General features: G+C 41.0%; 1 protein-coding gene and 1 pseudogene across 5 annotated transcripts in view; one reads left to right on the top strand and one right to left on the bottom strand.

Annotated features, from left to right (window-relative positions):
* ADNP (activity dependent neuroprotector homeobox) overlaps positions 1-18052 on the top strand; it is a 43298-nt gene that overhangs the window by 676 nt on the left and 24570 nt on the right. For 2 of the 5 annotated variants that reach the window (XM_021920929.2, XM_021920927.2), the window contains exon 1: positions 392-2104. The exons of 2 other annotated variants lie outside the window; for them this stretch is intronic. The gene's annotated coding sequence lies outside the window, so the exon portion shown is untranslated. Of the gene's footprint in view, positions 1-391; positions 2105-18052 lie in introns of those variants that run through there. One more of the 5 variants, XM_021920928.2, reaches the window with a different exon arrangement.
* Positions 15889-17516, bottom strand: LOC116270678 (annotated as a pseudogene).

The raw sequence follows: 18052 nt of genomic DNA, 5'->3' as shown, positions 1-18052 counted from the left end.
TTGTTCGCATCGCCGCCCTCCAGCCGCACACACGCTCCTTTGCACACCCCGGCGCGGACCGGTCGCCCGTCCCGGCACGGACCGCTACCCGACTCTGCTCTGGAGGTCCAGGCGCCTCCTCCTGCAGCCCGACCCCCTTCTCCGCTCCGTGAGCCCACCGAGGCCAGCAGCCTGCCTGGCCGCCGGGAGCTTTTGCAGCTAAGGGCATCTCCCCAACCCCGCCCCAGCCAGAACCGAGCTTCTCCCATCCCTGGAACTAATCCTGTCCGCCCCCCACCCCCAAAAGGAGCCCCCCCACGCACACCCCCATGCCTGGAACGAGCCTTCTGCCGGGTCTGCCCACCCTTACCTGGGGGAGGGGGGACGGGGTTGGGGGGGGCGGGGAGCATGCATGGCATGGAGTGAAAGTCTTTGCCTCCCCTGTGCAATCCTTCCTCCCCAACCTGCCAGCTTCCCTCCTATCCTGACCACAGTTCACCACCATCCCTTTTCCCCAGTCTCAGCTGCCTGGTCAGCACCTCTTTCGAACATTCTGAGCCCCAACTTTGCAGTAAGATGGTAGAAAATGGAAATCCAGAGAGCTGCAAAAAGATCTTCTTTTAATGTAATGAATGGGGAGTAGTTTTTGTGAACACCCTCGTATTCACCTCTTCTTTCCTCTGGGCGGCCTGCCTGCCTTCCCCTCCCCCCCAACCTTGATCCCTGTCTGCTGGAAAAGGCGCGATTGCTTCTCTTCCTCTTCTGCCCAAGACCAAGACTGTAGATCTGATATCCTTTTTAGCCACACACACCCCCCACACACCCACGAGTCTTCTTAATCATCTTGCATTTACCAATTCCTCTGGACACTTCTTGCCATAACCCCATTTCACAGACAAAGGCTTAGGAGGGAAAAAGAACCAAACTGTTTCAGTGTTTGCCATGTTAATGATGTCCATCCCCACACACCCAGTTCCCATCCCTGATGCTTCTTGTGCCTATATCTTGAACCTTCAGAATGAAAAAAAAAAAAAAATCTCTTGGATAGCTTGATACAGTTTCTTTAGAAATCTGCATTGTTGCTTCTGGTTTATGGCCATGGAGAAAATACCAGCCCCCACCCAAAATGCACCGCAGCCAAGTCGGCTAAAGGCGATGAGTGTTGGAGTCAGTAGGGGGCGCATTCTCTGCACTGGGTAAGGCTGCAGAGGGGGGAAGGGCCCCCGAGCTAGAACAGGATGTGCTTCACAGCGCCTTCTACAGACCATGGGAAAATGGGCCCAGCAAGACACACTCGCACTCTTAGTTGGTGAGCTGACAGCAACATGGCGAAGGATTAAGTGAGTCAAGAGCAGTGATTTTACTTCTTTTAAAGAGCCCACCCTGCATTTCAGAAGTTTTCTCCTTTTACTTTTTCAAAACTGTTGGCCCCTAGTCCATATTTGTTCTTGACGAATCACCTTGGCACATCCTTGGTTCGGATTCCCTTCCTCTGGAATTCTTCCACCTCAAGTTTTGAATGTGTCACCATATCTTTCCTAAGTCTGGTGGTAAAGGAGGTTTGAAACCTGAAAGTAACAGGTTTGGGGACATTGCTGGTTAACTCCCTTCTTCATAGGCCAAATCTTTCCAATTCTTTGAGAATTAAAAATCATTCTTGAGAGATGTTGGATTTTTGTGGGGTAGTAATAGTTATAAGTGTGTAGATGGGTGTCATGATTTGCAAAGCCTTGTTGGTAAATATCAAGCCCATGTTGGGTTCTTCATTGTCGAACTCAAGTGTTGATTGTAAAAATTTCGTTTCCCTCCAAATTTGGACTTGTAATTGCCATTCATTATCCCAGCAGCCAACCACCTTTACAAAAATGTTGATACCAGTCTTCTGTGAGCACCCACCTTCTTAGGGTGTGTTGATTTCTATAGATTTTACTCCTCTTGTTATTTCCATAGGTGTGAGATGCACAATGCGAAACCTAGGCCCCAGCTTTTACACCATGATGCGCAGGGTTGTACTTTTTGTACTGAACTGATAGGTGGCCTAGTGGTTATGCCCTGTACTACCATTTTGAGGATCTGGACTCCGTTTCCTGCCTTGCTCTTTGGACCACATTGTCAATTCACACCGGTGGGTATATTCATTTTGGAGGGTGGGAACTGCAGCAACAGGGAAGCCAGAGACTTCCTCCTCCTTGGTCACCACCAAAACCAACACTTCCAAAATTTCAGCCTAGCCACATTCCTCAAGGAACCGGTTAGAGCTGGTTGCAGTAGTGGGTTCTGAACACTTATTAACATAAGAAATGATTTACAGCTTTTTAAAGAAATTTTTACAGATGCTAATATTGTAATCATTTGCATTCTACACCCTTGTGTATAAAGTATTCAGTTACTGTTATTTTGATAACCCAATCTCTAGAGTTGCTAAGCTTCTAAAAGCCTTAAATGTCTGATGAAAACCTGCTTTTCCATGAACCTGTTCTTACTTCCAAAGATTGACAGTGGTTGATGTTTGTGGGTACCTTTAAGACTTTGTTACAAGTATGTTACATAAATACACCAAGATAAGTTTATGGGGAATGGAATGGGTGTATTCTTTGATACCTAGTTAACCACTTGGTGCTTAACAGGAGAATTTTTCATTGGAGAATTGCTACCAAGTAACATTTTGGTGAGTGAAAAGGAGGGCCTTTGGTACAAGTATTTGACTAGAGACATTGCCTCTACAATTTCTTAATCATTGTGAAAAATCACATATTTAAATGGAATTATTTTAATTTTTAAATACTGTATAGTATTTGTAGACAGGTATAGTTTTGATCTTTATTTGGTGTTTTATATGCAGTTATTTAAGTTCTGAAAATGAGCATATAATTTGAAGGCAGCTTATTTGAGGGAATGTTTGAAATAAAGATTGTCGAGGGGCTTTTGTTTGATTTGGCAAATGAGATACAGTGTTGAATGAAGTCCTAAGTGGTAACAGCTATTTTCCCTTAAAGGAAAACTTGCTGTGAGCTCTTAGAAAGCATGTATTCTACAGTTTCAAAGGTTTCTTGGTTTTAACACTCAAAAAATAAGGTGAGGCCAGGCAAGGTGGCTCACGCCTATGATCCCAAAACTTTGGGAGGCTGAGGCAGGAGGATCACTTGAGGCCAGGAGTTCAAGACCAGCCTGGGCAACATAATGAGACCCCGTCTCTACCAAAAAAAAAAAAAAAAAAAGTGAGACAATTGGGCTTGAAAACTGGAATTTATAGTAGGTAAACTATATACTTCATTAAAGTATAGTAAAAGACTCAATTAACTAGAGTGTGGGGAATGGGTATTCTGTTTAGCTGAACTTTAAGCAGAAATTCCTTCTTTATCTTGGCCTTTGTTGAAAAATTTCCTGAGACTAGCTTATCAGGAGCTGCTATATATTGAAACTAACCTCTTTGATTTTGGTTCTTATAGTCCCTGTATAGAAAATGTAGGAGATTGGGCTGAAAATCTGTTAATCATCCCTGGCCCTTCCAACCTTGGAAGTCGTAGATTTTAGACATGCCTGCTGTGAATTTGCTTTGCTTTGCTTACGTTTATCTTACCTTTTTCTCCTTATGCCAGAGTGCAGGAAGAGTTTTAATACTATTTATATTAAAATAAGAACTTCACAATGTTGAACAGATTGTTTTGGTACCACTTGCAAGTAACCAACCAGTAGACTTTTATCAGGCGAAAATGGCTTATTATTTATATTTGATTATTAAAAGCATAGATATATAAAGCATACTGTGAAGTTGTTGCTTTCCTTGTAACTACTTACAAGTTTTGAAAGTATTAAAAAGTTAGTACTTTTTAATAAAAGTACTGAAACTAAAATACTCAGCAGTATATTGGTTGAATAGGATGATGCTGGCTACAAATTTTATTTTGAAAATTGCAACTTAGGAAGATAGAACTGTTTTGTAAAGGAGAAAGTAGGGATTGATGCTTCATAGGGTAAAAAAAAAGAAAAACTTCAGCATTTGTGTTTCTTTTGAGAATCATACATAAGTAACAAAATTGCATAAATTGTAATAGACCTCGGCCAGTTGATTTCATAATTGGGGTGTGTGTGTGTTTGTATGTACACATACACATAAAATACATGTGGGTTTTCTAGAGCTGGAAATGATTGTCATATTATTAAATACAGATGAAAAGTTCAAGTATCAGGTGTAGTTTGGGAGAAAGTACACCTAGTTTTGAGATGTAGTTTGGGGACAATACATCTAAGTGTAATAAAAAACATACCAGAATTAAACTTTCTATACATATTTTTTCCAAGTAACCTATTTAAATCTTAGTGAAATAAAGATTTTTAAAATGATATAAAAGAAAAAAATTGAAGTTTTTATTTTACAACATTAGAAGCATTATTGTGGTTTACACCAGAGTACCCATGACTGTTGTGTAAATAAGCTACTTGTTCAACCTGGAGTTCCAAAGGACTTTTACTTTAAATGAGTGTCATAAAGTCTGTTATGTCTTACATAAGGTAAAATATTTTCAGTGGGAGTTTAACCTTCATTCTCTTGCCTGAGAAGCATGTACATTAAGAGAAACATTGCTCCCCTATGTGTAAATAATTTAATTATAGTTAGATTCACAGAGCTTGACTTGTTATTAGCATCAGATAAACTTAAAGGTTTTCGTCTCCTAGTTTTTGTGTTTTTTGTTTGTTTGAGACAGAGTCTTGCTCTGTCTCCCAGGCTGGAGTGCAGTGGTGCGATGTCAGCTCACTGCAACTTCTGCTTCCTGAGTTCAAGAGATTCTCCTGCCTCAGCCTCCTGAGTGGCTGGGATTACAGGTGCCTGCCACAATGCTCGGTTAATTTTTGTATTTTTAGTAGAGATGGGGTTTCGCCATGTTGGCCAGGCTGGTCTTGAACTCCTGACCTCAAGTGATCCACCTCGCCTGCCTTGGCGTCCCCAAGTGCTAGGATTACAGGCGTGAGCCACCGCGCCCAGCCCCTCTCCTAGTTTTGTAAGAGCTTGTGATATTAACTGTGGAGCAGTTGTCGTAGTTTGCTCATGTACATTACTGTCAGTTTGGAAACTCGGTGTTTGAAACTGGTATAAACCAAAGCCCCATGCTAATTAATTGATATTTTGAATGTAAAAGCTGTTTGTTGTTTTTACATTGGCACTTTCCACTTTGATTCTTGAGATACTTTATTAGATAAACCATCCATGCTTTGCCCATCATAGGTGGCCATTGTGACTTCATGGTTTTTTGTTTGTCTGATGCTGTTAATTAGAAAGTGAGGAGAGAATGATTGTGTTCTTTCATCCTCTCAGTGTCTTAGTACTCCTTACACCTGCGTTACATTATGACCTACCTTTGCTATCTGCCAGTTTTGGGGTCATCTTAAGTCAGAATTCATATTCTGCTTCACTGGAGTGAGACGGGTCTCCTCACGTATTATCATGCTTCTCAAGTTGGTATATATAAGCCAACTTGATTATGGAGAGTGTGTGTGTGTGTGTAGGAAATCACTGATAAATTTGAGCCAACTATGGAAAGTGACAGTTTTGATTGCAGGGCACACGTTTTTATTCTAGTCAATAAAAAATGCAAAATTCATATTACTGTTTTAGTCCTGGGTCTTCTCATCTCTGTGTATTAATTCAGTCCTCTGCCTTTAGGAGTTCCCTGAGATTCACTCACAAGCTTTGGTATTATTGATCCCTACCTTGGTTCCAAGACAGCAGCTAGAGAAATCCTGGAACCCTTCAAGAATTTCAACAGTGTTCTAGAAATAAAGATTTAGAAAATAAGAGGAAAGTATAGACAACGTTGGATAGAGTTTACAAAGGGAAGGCTGCTCTGAATATATGCCACAGTTTTAGATTTCAGTTAAAGATTTAATTTAAATACATACACATCTAAAAGAGTCATGCATTATTTGACCAGCTGTTAGAATTAAAAATGAATCTGTATATACTAATACCCTCTTCAGTAGGGTATAGATTTGTAATTGAGTCACTTAGCTGTGGGTTGTGTTTATATGTCACTTCTCATGTGACTGTGATGGCTTTAATAAGGATGCGCTGTTTAAGTGTAAAGGCCCCCTCACTGGCCTTTATGGATGATAGTATTGATGGCTTGCCTGTTTTATTTTCCAAGCACTTTATAAACTATTCCCAATTCTGTCAGGACTATCCTTGTTTCACAAATAGGGAAATCAAGACACTACCACATACAATGATGAAATGAGCCACAGAATGTCTGGGCTGGTTCCCAGGCCTGTGCTTGGAACACAAGCCTTTATGGTGCTCTTGTAAGCTGTTTGGCTAAGGGGGGCTCACATGAATGCTTCCCATTTCATAGTGAGGCTTTATGCTTCCACGTGAGCTTACACCCAAGGATCCCAATGGCGTCTACATTTAAATAAGCTAGCCACACCCCCAGTAGGGAGAGTCTGGGTATAAATTGTGCAGTTGGCAGTTAATTGGAGTAGCATATTTCTGCTTTGAAGTTAACTGTCTATGGATCGAAAAAGAAACTTTATGTTCCCTTTTCCCAGTTTTTTGGTTTAAGACAGTCTCTCCTTAGCAGTTATTTTTTTGTTAGATAATTGCTGGCTTTTACACTTTCTTTTTCTGAATCCTTCGTGCTCCATTTAAGAGCTTGTCGAAGGCTGTGCTTCAGTTGACGATCTGTAAAGCTCTGCTCTTCTGCTGGAAGCTGGTGACTTGAGAACTTTTTGAGTGGTCTCTTTTGAAGAAACTCCTGTCTAGTGGAAATATGGTGGAATTTATTAAAATTTTAAATTGGAATTATAAATTTAGGTTGACAGAATCCTTGCTCTTGTGAAGGAAGTGAGCTAAGACTGGGAGTATCCAAATGCAAGAAGTGCTCAGAATCCTGCTTCAAGATCAGTTACACTTAAAAACAGCAACAAGAGGACGGGTGTGGTGGCTCACACCTGTAATCCCAGCACTTTGGGAGGCCAAGGCTGGCGGGTCACCTGAGGTCAGGAGTTCGAGACCAGCCTGGCCAACATGCTGAAACCCCGTCTCTACTAAAAATACAAAAATTATCCTGGTGTGGTGGCACGCACATGTAGTATCAGCTACTCGGGAGGCTGAGGCAGGAGAATCGCTTGAACCCAGGAGGCGGAGGTTGCAGTGAGCCGAGATGGCACCACTGCACTCCAGCCTGGGCGACAGAGTGAGACTCCGTCTCAAAAAAAGTAAAAATAAAAACAGCAACAAGAAAAATGCAAATAAAACTTCTCTGGGGAAGTTGTAAAAAAGTGAGCCATCAAGTGGCAAAACCTGGTACAAGAATGCTTTTGAAAAGCTGCGTTTGGTGAAGCCTTGATCCTGGGAGATGGCTTAGAAAAACTTGAGAACATAGTTTAAATAAATTGTTACCCAAGAATGGTGAAAGAAATATATTTCCTATTGTGGGAAATTATTTCTGAATAGTTTTGGTAGAGCGTAAAAAATGTATTATTAGGGGATCAAAATAACATTTTATGTCGTTTAGATAGACTAGGCATGCATTTTATGTCATTTAGATAGACTTGGCATGCTTCTGAAATAATTTATAAATGGATGTATCTATGTGTCCTCTCGTGGTGGTGTGATACATACTGGTTTTCGTCCACCACGGTTCCTGGCTTCCCCACCCATAACCCCATTACCATGTTGTGTTATAGGGTGCGTTAGGTCTCAGAAAATAATCTCTGACCTTCTGCTCTCGCTTTATACCTGCCCCAAGGCAAGACTCTAATCTTTACCCAGCTTTCTGATTGTAAGTCTTGAGACCCTCCCTAGAGAGAGGGTGTTGCCCTATACCCCAAGGAAGGGAGGTAAGAAGAGATGACTACATTATGAAGCTTTTATAAAAACCCAGGAGAGGCCAGGCACGGTGGCTCACGCCTGTAATCCCAGCACTTTGGGAGGCCAAAGGCGGGCAAATTGTGAGTTCAGGAGTTTGAGACCAGCCTGGCCATCATGGTGAAACCCCATCTCTACTAAAAATAAAAATAAAAAAAATTAGCTGGATGTAGTGGTGGGGGCCTATAATCCCAGCTACTTGGGAGTCTGAAGCAGGAGAATTGCTTGAACCCAGGAGGCAGAGGTTGCAGTGAACTGGGATTGTGCCACTGCACTCCAGCCTGGGGGACAGAGTGAGATTCCATCTAGAAAAACAAAAACAGAACTGGGGTCAGAGAGCTTCCAGATAGTTGAACACACTTGGAGGGTAGCGCCCCCAGAGAGGGCACGGAAGCCCAGTGCCCCTATGCATTTCTTTATCTGTATTTTTTATAATAAACCGGTAAACATAAGTATTTCCCCAAGTTTTATGAGATGCTGTAGCAAATTAATAGAACTCAAGGAGAGGGTCTTGGGAACCCCAGCTTGAAGCATCAGTCAAAAGTTCTGGAGGCGCAGACTTCTAATTGGTGTCTGAAGAAGGAGAGAGCAGTCTTGGGGTTAGACTAAGCCCCCAACTTGTGGAATATGACACTATATCCAGGTAGACAGTGTCAGAACCAAATTAGGACACTCAGCTGGTGTCCGCTGCTTGGGAAAAAAACCCACACGTTTGGTCACAGAAGACGACTTCACGACTTCTGTGTGGTGTGAGGGCAAAGGAAAAATGCAGTTTGAGAGTCTTCCCCTAAAACACTCCTTAAGGGCTGCGTGTGAATTATTTCCCTTTTTTACATTGATCTTAAGCCAAGTTGTCCGCTTACAGTGACAGCAAGTGACTGTATCACTGTGGAGTTCTTATGTAGGCAGTGGAGTGCTAGAATCACTCTGTGCTGTGTCCCTGCCTTGCTGCAATACCTGTTTAGAGTGAAGTAAACTGAGAAGTGGTCCTCACCTCACACTCTTCCTAAATCTAGATCGGTATATTATAAAGGATCCTCAGTCTGTTTTTCTTGTTTAAGTACTGAGGCATCTTCCCCAGCTTTCAAATACAATTTTAGGTGAACTCTTAAATTGATGAAGGGTCACCTCTGACTGCCCAGTTGTCGCCTTGTCCCTCAGGCATCATCTTCCCTCTATTTGTATACATATCTTAAACTCTTAGAGGGGTTCCACCTGAAAACAACTGGTTCTACTGGTGTGCTGGAAATTCTAGCAGTGGTCACTGCTAGAATTCTTGCCTGAAATCTGAATACGGAAAGCATCAGGATAAGCAGCAACACAGTAGCAGTTTTCCGGTTGTGGGCACCGGTCTTGTAGTCTGCAAATCTTCCTAAAAGACCAGTGACTCCACATATTTTTTAAAACATAAGATATGCAAAATCGAGATGACAGCTTTATGTTTCTACGTAACTGTAAGTCACCTGGGTTTGTTTAAGATAGTTGCAGATGTTCTGTTGCATAAATATTTTAAGTGTCACTGAGCTTGTAAAGTTAGGAATACGCTAACCTGAGTATGAATGGCTCACACAGATGTAAAATATTATATAAAAACACTACTGTGCATGTAGCACATTGTAATGTGTACAAGAACAGATGTTGTTATGGCAACCACATCTGATTCTCAGTCATAATAGTTTGAGCTTTTTGGAGAGGTTATGCCCTGGTGTGAACTCAGAATTTTCAAAGTGATTATTTTAGTATCTCATCTGGTTTAAGGTAATAATGGTAACTGCCTTAAGCATTAACTTGCATCATCTCATTTAATCCTTCTGACATTAAAACAATTAGACAGTGTCCTTCTGCTTATACCATAAGAAAACAGACCTCTAGAGGTTAAATAACATGTTTAGGATCACAAAGCTAGTAAGTGGCAGAGCAAGGATTTAAATACAGATCTGTCCAACTGTAGGGTGGACCACTGCATCCTATCTTTATTTCATAACGAATAAAAGCTTTACTGTGCTATGTCATCCTATCTCTTGTTAAGGAGGTTTGAAGTTATAAGGTGTAAATTTTTTTACATATGGCTGATCAGTAAATTTTTGTCCATGAAAATAGTATTATTGGCACAAATTTTGACTTAAGGCTATAAGCTTCACCTGTGAACTTTTTCTTTTCTCCTCCTTTTACTATCACCCCAGTATCCTATTATCTCATACCTAAGGCAGTGATGGTTTCTCAGACCTCTCAGATTGAGAAGATGCAGCATGGGTATAAGCTCCCTCAGGTGATTCTGAGGGTTGGGTAGGGCTGGTATGTACTCTTACCTAATTGACTTCCTTCGGGCCTTTTTTTTTTTTTTTTTTTTTTTTTAAAGATGGAGTCCAGGCTGGAGTGCAGTGGCACAATCTCGGCTCACTGCAACCTCTGCCTCCTGGGCTCAGGAAATTCTCCTGCCTCAGCCTCCTGAGTAGCTGGGATTACAGGCACTGGCCACCACACCCAGCTAATTTTTTGTATTTTTAGTAGAGATAGGTTTCACCATGTTGGTCAGGCCTCCCAAAGTGCTGGGATTACCGGTGTGAGCCACCACGCCTGGCCCTCTGGACCTTTCTTAATGGAACCTGCTGAATACAACCAGATTCATGCTTTTTTTTTTTTTTTTTTTTTTTTTGGAAATTCAGTCTGGCTCTGTTGTCCAGGCTGGAGTGCAGTGACTGCAACCTCCGCCTCCCAGATTGAAGCAATTTTTCTGCCTCAGCGTCCCAAGTAGCTGGGACTACAGGCATGCACTACCACACCCGACTGATTTTTGTATTTTTAGTAGAGACGGGGTTTCACCATATTGGCCAGGCTGGTCTCGAGCTCCTGACTTGGTGATCCGCCCATCTTGGCCTCCCAAAGTGCTGGGATTTCAGGCATGAGCCACCACGCCCGGCCCAGATTAATCCTCTTAAAGTGCCATTAGAATCATGTCCCTTCTGTACTTTGATATCTGCAGCATCTCCTCGGTGCCTCCCAGACATGGCAGCAGACCAGCTTCACGTTCAGGGTCCCCATCCTATCCTCACCCTGCCTGTCCAGTCATGTCGTTCCTTGTTACTCAGAAGTTTGACATAGCAACCATTCTGACTCAGTGGAGTTGAGCAAGGAGTTCCTAGAACACCTTGCTTTCCGGCCTCTGGAACTGTGCCAGAAGCTTTTTGCAGTAAATGCAGATTCTCCACCTAAGTTAGTGGCCCCAACTCAGCAGCTGTTGCCACCCTTCCTGCTGAGAATGAACTAAACATGAAGCCTCTTAGGATTTAGTTTGGGACACATCTGATACATTGCCTCTTTTACTGCAAATATTTATTGGATGTCATGTCTGTAAGCCTTTTCTAGGCAGGGATTCATTCATTCAGTCTGCATTTATTGAGTGCCTGCTTTGTTCTAGCCACTGACATAGATGTTAGAGATACAGCAGGGAAAAAAACCAAAGTCCCAGGGTCTCCCTTTGTAACCCAGGCTGAAATATAGTGGCACCATCATAGCTCACTGCAGCTCTAACCATCCTCCCGCCTCAGCCTCCCAAGTAGCTGGGACTATAGGCCTGCACCACCACACCTGGTTATATACATACATATACACACACACACACACACACACACACACACACACACACATATATATATATTTTTAAGTAGAGATTTCACTATATTTACCCAGGCTGGTCTTGAAATCCTGGGCTCAAGCAGTCCTCCCACCTCAGCCTTCCAAAGTGCTGGGAGCTGGGAGCCACACGTGTGAGATGGCACCCTTGTCCTGCTGCATATTTTAAGGGTTCTGTTTAGTCCATCAATTGAGGTTAGGAAAATGAATGTGCTAAAAGATAATATGTAATGATAATAATTTATAGACATAAATGCCGGCCGTATCTGTTAACTATTTCAGGTTGTATTTTGCTAAATCTCTGAGATCACCTGTGATGAGCTTTTAAAATAAATAAAACTTTTAAATCACAGTGTGATTATAATTTTTGTATAATTGGTAGGTAATGTGATGAGCCAGGCTGTTTACAGTTAGATTATTGGTTTGCTATTAATGAACTACACCAGCATGAGAGAAAACAAACTTCTTTAAAGTGCTAAAATTAAATTTTTCATCATTCTGTTACCTTTCAAAAGCTTTCCATTTCATTTTTCCCAGGACCTTTTCTCTTGCACTTCTGCTTTTGTAGCGGAAACTTAAGGTGATTTGAAAATTTAACGTGGGAATTCTCTGAAGATCTTTTTTCTACTGCCACACGCTCAAGTTTGCGAAACAAAGTAGTTGAATGTCTCACTGAAGGAACCCCAGCCGTAATAAATCTATTAGTTAAGCCAGGGTGAATCAGGGCCTTCATTGCCAAAAGTAATATAATACACTGTCCCTGGCCTCTTGGAATGGAGCAGATTTGCCAATAACATGAACTCTCTACCATTTTTTTTTCTTTAAGTACTTAAAGGTTTTGGAGCCGCCTAGGTTCCATTAATGTATTACTACTCATATTAAATGATTATAGTGTTAAAAATGGTCTGGAAATTTGTATAGACCTTCAAAATGCTGTGTTACATCCACGGTTTGTTCTAGAGGATCTGTCCTTTACTGGGGAGTATTAACAAATGCCTAATACTCACATTTTGGTAAAGAGACCCATCAGTGAGAAATGCCCCTGATTTTGAACCCAGACTACCCTGCTGTTGAAATTATAAGCAGACTTTGTCTGCTTCCCTAATCAACACTGCTGCCTTAAATTTCCCAGTAACCACTTTAAAAAAAAAAAGAATGTGTTTACTTTTAATTGTTGTAAAGTATACATAAACTTTACCATTTTAGCCTTTTTTAATCTTGCAGAACTGAAACTCTACACCTGTTAATAACTCCGTTTCTTCCTTTACCTAGCCCCTGGCAACCACCATTTTACTTTTCTATTCCTATGAATTTGTTTATTCTAAGTACCTCATGAGTGGAATCATACAATATTTGGCCTTTTGTGGTTGATTTTATTCACTTAGTATAATGTTTTCAAGGTTCATGTTGGAACATGTATCAGTACTTTATTCCTTTTCGTGGCTGAATCATATCCCATTATGTGGATATAAACACGTTTCATTTATCAATTGTTTTGAGTTGTTCCTATTTTGGGGGTATTATGAATAATGCTGCTGAGAACGTTGATATACAAGTTTATGTGTGGTCCTGTGTTCCCGCTTCCCAGTTGCTTATGTAACTTTTTGGACTTTTAACTGTTCTCCCAGTTTGACTGGAGCCTGGAGGTAGTTGAGAACAGACAAGCCTCCTATCAACTCCCTCCTTTCAAAAAGGAAGCCTCTAGTTTCCCAAGGGACTTTCAGAAGAACATGCTTAGAGGATTAACAATGGGAAAATAATAAAGGGGAGACATAGGATAATCTGTTTTTTGAAAAGCTAGCCTGTTATTTAAGGATATCAAGGTTGTGGTTTTCATTTTACAAGATATTGCCCTTATGATTTTGATAGAATCAGATTATTCAGATGTGACTATCTAGTGACTCTTGACCTCCATGGTGATGGTAAGAGTGATTTAAGGCAAGTGTCCTCAGAGCTGAATTCTTTCTTTTCTGGATGTGATAGAACCATCTGACTGACTTGAGATGTGTACAGATTCTTAATCTCTGTATTATTGCTTCAGCTGGTTTGGCTGAGCCTTTTAATTTTTGAAGACCATTTCAACCTTGGGTATGGAAGTTCTGGCACTTTCAGATGTATGTAGGGAATATGCTGCTGTTTGTTTTTAGTGAATGTCAGAGATAGAGTTCAGTCTGCATGGGTAATGAGAGGAGTTCCGCATCTTAGGTATGGAGGGTGGCCTTGAGACCCAGCTCGCTCATGGGCAAGCAGTTGCTTCACCTCAGCTACTAATTTGTAAGATGAGAAGAGTTTAGATTAGGCAACCCCTGGGTTCAGTGATTCAGAGTGCTGCTTTTTCATAACAGATTTCAGTTGATGGTGTGATTTGGAAGATGAGTCTCAGTCTTTTGACTTTCCTAAGGCCTGTACTGGACATTTGCTTTTTCGTTTTTGGTTTTGTTTTTCCAACCCTCATTTCAGAAACAGAATGCTTGTGTTCCTGCAGTTGAGGAGACACTGAAGACTGGTGATTGTGATTTAGATTCAGTCCAAACTATCTTTTTCCTCACCAGCTGAACAAGCTAACTCTGAAAAGGCACTGCATATTTTTAAAAATATTTTTTATGTCATATGTATGAAATGGATGCCACTGACACAAATGCACTTTTCAGGGGCATTAATTGAAAAATAATGTCCAGATTTAGGGTAGTGTTGTATCAATTGACATATCCTGAATATGTCACATCCGAATAACAGTTTATTCAGGGAACTGGGGAGACTGACAAGCTGGAGCATAACTTTGGAGAGTGGCCTGTGAGATCACGGAAGGAATGGTGAGAAGAACTGATCCTGGTTCACTGGGAGAAGAGGGGCGTGTCTTAAAGTTTTGAAAGGCTGTCATGTGACTGGGGAATTTATAGCCTAACTGAGAGCTATGGGCAGGTTACACAACATTGTAAAGCTGTCCAGTGTGGAATGAGCTGCCTGGTGGGATTTTGTGCCCCCTCTCACTTGAGGTGATCAGGCAACAATCTTTTAGAGCATGTTTTTTTTGTAGAAAGGATTCACACATGTTGATGGAAAGTGACAAAAAATATTACTTTGACTAAACATTTTTGTATAGAATGCTGTATTTAGATAAAATGTCATCTTTCGCCTTGCATAAATTTACACTAAAGAAATGGTTATAAAAATTACAAAGAATAATTGAGAACAGTTAAAAACTTGAAGAAAATCAATGTTTATTTTTGGAGGCAGTTTTGTATTTGGTTATCTTTTATTATCAAACTGGGAGAATAGTAAAAGTCCAGTGAAGCTAGTAAAAATAGAGGAATACAGAAACCGCTTATCTTTATTAAGAGTATTATAATACGATTATCCTAGGCAATATAATTGATGTTCATTGTTCAAATCTAGCTTTCAGTACGTAAGTGTCGTCATTTGCAAAGTAGTTTTCTTTCTAATCTTCCTGGTTCTCTAACTCCCTCACCCCCCTTTTCAGCCTCAGTACTACTATACATTTTCCAGTAAGCTTAAGGAAAGAGGAGACTAAACTTTATTTTCTTACCTCTCTCTTGCTGCACAGTTTTATCTGCTAATCCAGAAGATCATTCTGCCCTGGATAGTCAGAATTATGTGTTTTATGGATGGGGGAGGGAGGAGAGGAAAAGGAGGAGGCATCAGAGCTGCCTTTCTGTGAAGAGTTTCCGGCATCTGGAAGCTCTTTTGCCCAAGCTTATAGGAGAATGGAAATCGGCTACCTCTGTTCAGGGCTGTGTATTTTAGAAAAAGATTGAGTGGGGTGATTATTTCCAGACTGGCTGTAGGCTCTCAATCTTAAAGCAAAGCTGTATAAGATTAATTTTTTAGGCCGGGCGCGGTGGCTCAAGCCTGTAATCCCAGCACTTTGGGAGGCCAAGACGGGGCGGATCACGAGGTCAGGAGATCGAGACCATCCTGGCTAACGCGGTGAAACCCCGTCTCTACTAAAAAGTACAAAAAACTAGCCGGGCGAGGTCGTGGCGCCTGTAGTCCCAGCTACTTGGGAGGCTGAGGCAGGAGAATGGCTTAAACCCGGGAGGCGGAGCTTGCAGTGAGCTGAGATCCAGCCACTGCACTCCAGCCTGGGCGACAGAGCGAGACTCCGTCTCAAAAAAAAAAAAAAAAAAAAGATTAATTTTTTTAAATTGCAAATATATAAACCTTTTTGCAACTGGTTTAAATGTAGGGCTTAATGGCACATGTAAATAAAGTATGTTCACTAGTTCAGATGCAAATCCTAAAATAGAAACAATAAAGGCTTATTGGCTATAAGAAGAAATAGGGTTTTACTGTGACCACAGTTTTTGATTCAATGAGTGATATAGACAGGTATTAAATATGTTGCTGAGGGAAAGGTAGGAAGGAAAGACAATGTGTAAATACAAAAATGATGGTTTTTTCTTTCAACATTTTATTTTTTAGTTTCTGAAATACAAATCAGTATATTTTGTTACATATCATTTTAACAAGCTTGACTTTTTTTCAATATAAGATGACTTGATATAGGTACTTTAAAACTTTCTTTTTTAAAAACCATACATTTTATCTTGGGAAAGCTTATCAAAAAAAAAATACACGTGTACATGAGAAGTTGTTTTTCATTACTTTAGAGCACAACCCCCAACTTAAAATGTGGTCCACTAAAATATGTAAATATTCCTCCTGTCACAAAAATAAAATCTCATGGTTGGGGAAAAATAATATTTGGCATAGGCCTGAGTGAGCTTGAAAAAAAAGTTAGGATGTTTAACTGTATGGAGGAACATCACAGAGGGAGTCCATCTAGAACCATCTAGCAGAAGAACTAGCCTGTTGCTATTGGAGCTAATCTGTTTCAGAGACTGATACAAGGTGCATGCTTGGGGGGTACTGAAGATTCACAACAGCCACGGAATCACTTACTCAGAATTAGCTGAAATTCAGTATACAAGAATATATGACAACAGTAGAACAATGTCAATAGTTATTCAGTGCCCGGAAAGCAAGCTGTAAGTTTAGAACAAGAACCTCAACAGGAACAATAGTCAACATGTTTATAAGACTTTGAAGGTGAGAAAACATTTGCAGATGATGTCTTGTGCCCAAGTACGTTATTTTCCAGCACACTAGGGACAGCATCACAACATATAAAGTAAGAAGAAATCCAAGCTGTTTAATCTTCTACCATTCTCTTGAGTATTAAACCCAGGCCACCTTTAGCCACTTGCGGGGTTTCTTTTCTTCTTTATTCTCTATGTAAATATTGCTTCTTGGGACACCAGCAGTTTTGCTTCTTCACTCTTATCACAGGCTAAGTGTGGAGGGGTGTTACCCTCAGTGTCTTGGATGTTTGTGGATGCTTTGTAATACAGAAGGATATGAATCATCTTCAAGTTACCCTTGGCTGTGGCCCGGTACTTTGCTGTAGCCTCATAATGATCCTTACCATCTGGATTAGCCTCACCTTCTAGTAACATGACGGCAATCTCATGCCTGTTTTTGGAAACTGCATGATGTAGGGGAGTAGAGCCATTTTGATTGACAGCATTCACTTGAGCACCTTTTCCAGAAGGGCTTTTACAGTCTCATTCTGGCCAGCACAAACAGCAGTCTGAAGAGGAGACCAACATTGCATAGTATTTATCATTTACTGGCACTCCAAGTTGAAACAAAAATTCAGCAATTTATGTATGTCTGGTTGAGCCTGCCCAATGCAGTGCACTTGTGTCCTGGTCAGTTCTCATAGCCAGGGATTTATTAGCCAGAATCCTCTCCTTCACCTCCTCCAGCTTTCCGCTGTAGGCCCAGTTGCAGACCGTTAGGTTAGACACACACCCTTCTGTTTTGTTTTCCCAGGATTGATGTTTTCTTTCTGATTAGTTTTTATCTTAACAGGTACTGAATGTTTCCACAGAGACATAACAAAATCTGTTCTTTAAATAGAAGTGTTGTCACAGGTAGCGGTTAACTGATGCTTTGATTCTGTTCATGAGAATCAAGTGCTTGTCCCTCTTAGAAAATTGCCAGCGTAACTTGACATTTTTTAGTTAGATCATTGGTTTAAAGAAACTTCAAAAATCTTCCTCTTAAACCCCAGTGGGGGTTATAAGATATATGTAAAAATTCTTGCATCAGCATCAGTTGGAGTAATTTAAGTATCAAGGGTCTGAAATTCTTACATAGTAACTTGGGTTGATGTTATCAAAAAATGAAATTGTTTATATCGTAGTAGCCTGATTGTCTTCCTCATTTTTATTAACTTAGAAAATACGGCTACCCTTTTTTTTTTTTTTTTTTTTTTTTTTTGGACAGAGTCTCACTCTGTTGCCCAGGCTGGAATGCAATGGCGTGATCTCTGCTCACTGCAACACCCACCTCCCAGATTCAAACGATTCTCAGGCCTCAGCCTCCCAAATAGCTAGGATTACAGGTATGTGCCACCATGCACAACTAATTTTATTGTCTTTTTAGTAGAGATGGGGTTTCACCATGTTGGCCAGGCTGGTCGCTAACTCCTGGCCTCTAGTGATTGCCTGCCTTGGCCTCCCAAAGTGCTGGGTTTACAGACATGAGCCA

This window comes from Papio anubis, chromosome 16, assembly GCF_008728515.1.
Source record: "Papio anubis isolate 15944 chromosome 16, Panubis1.0, whole genome shotgun sequence".
NCBI classification, from domain to species: domain Eukaryota; kingdom Metazoa; phylum Chordata; class Mammalia; order Primates; family Cercopithecidae; genus Papio; species Papio anubis.
The sequence above is the reverse complement of the archived record's forward strand: the minus strand, read 5'-3'. Positions and strand labels throughout refer to the sequence as shown.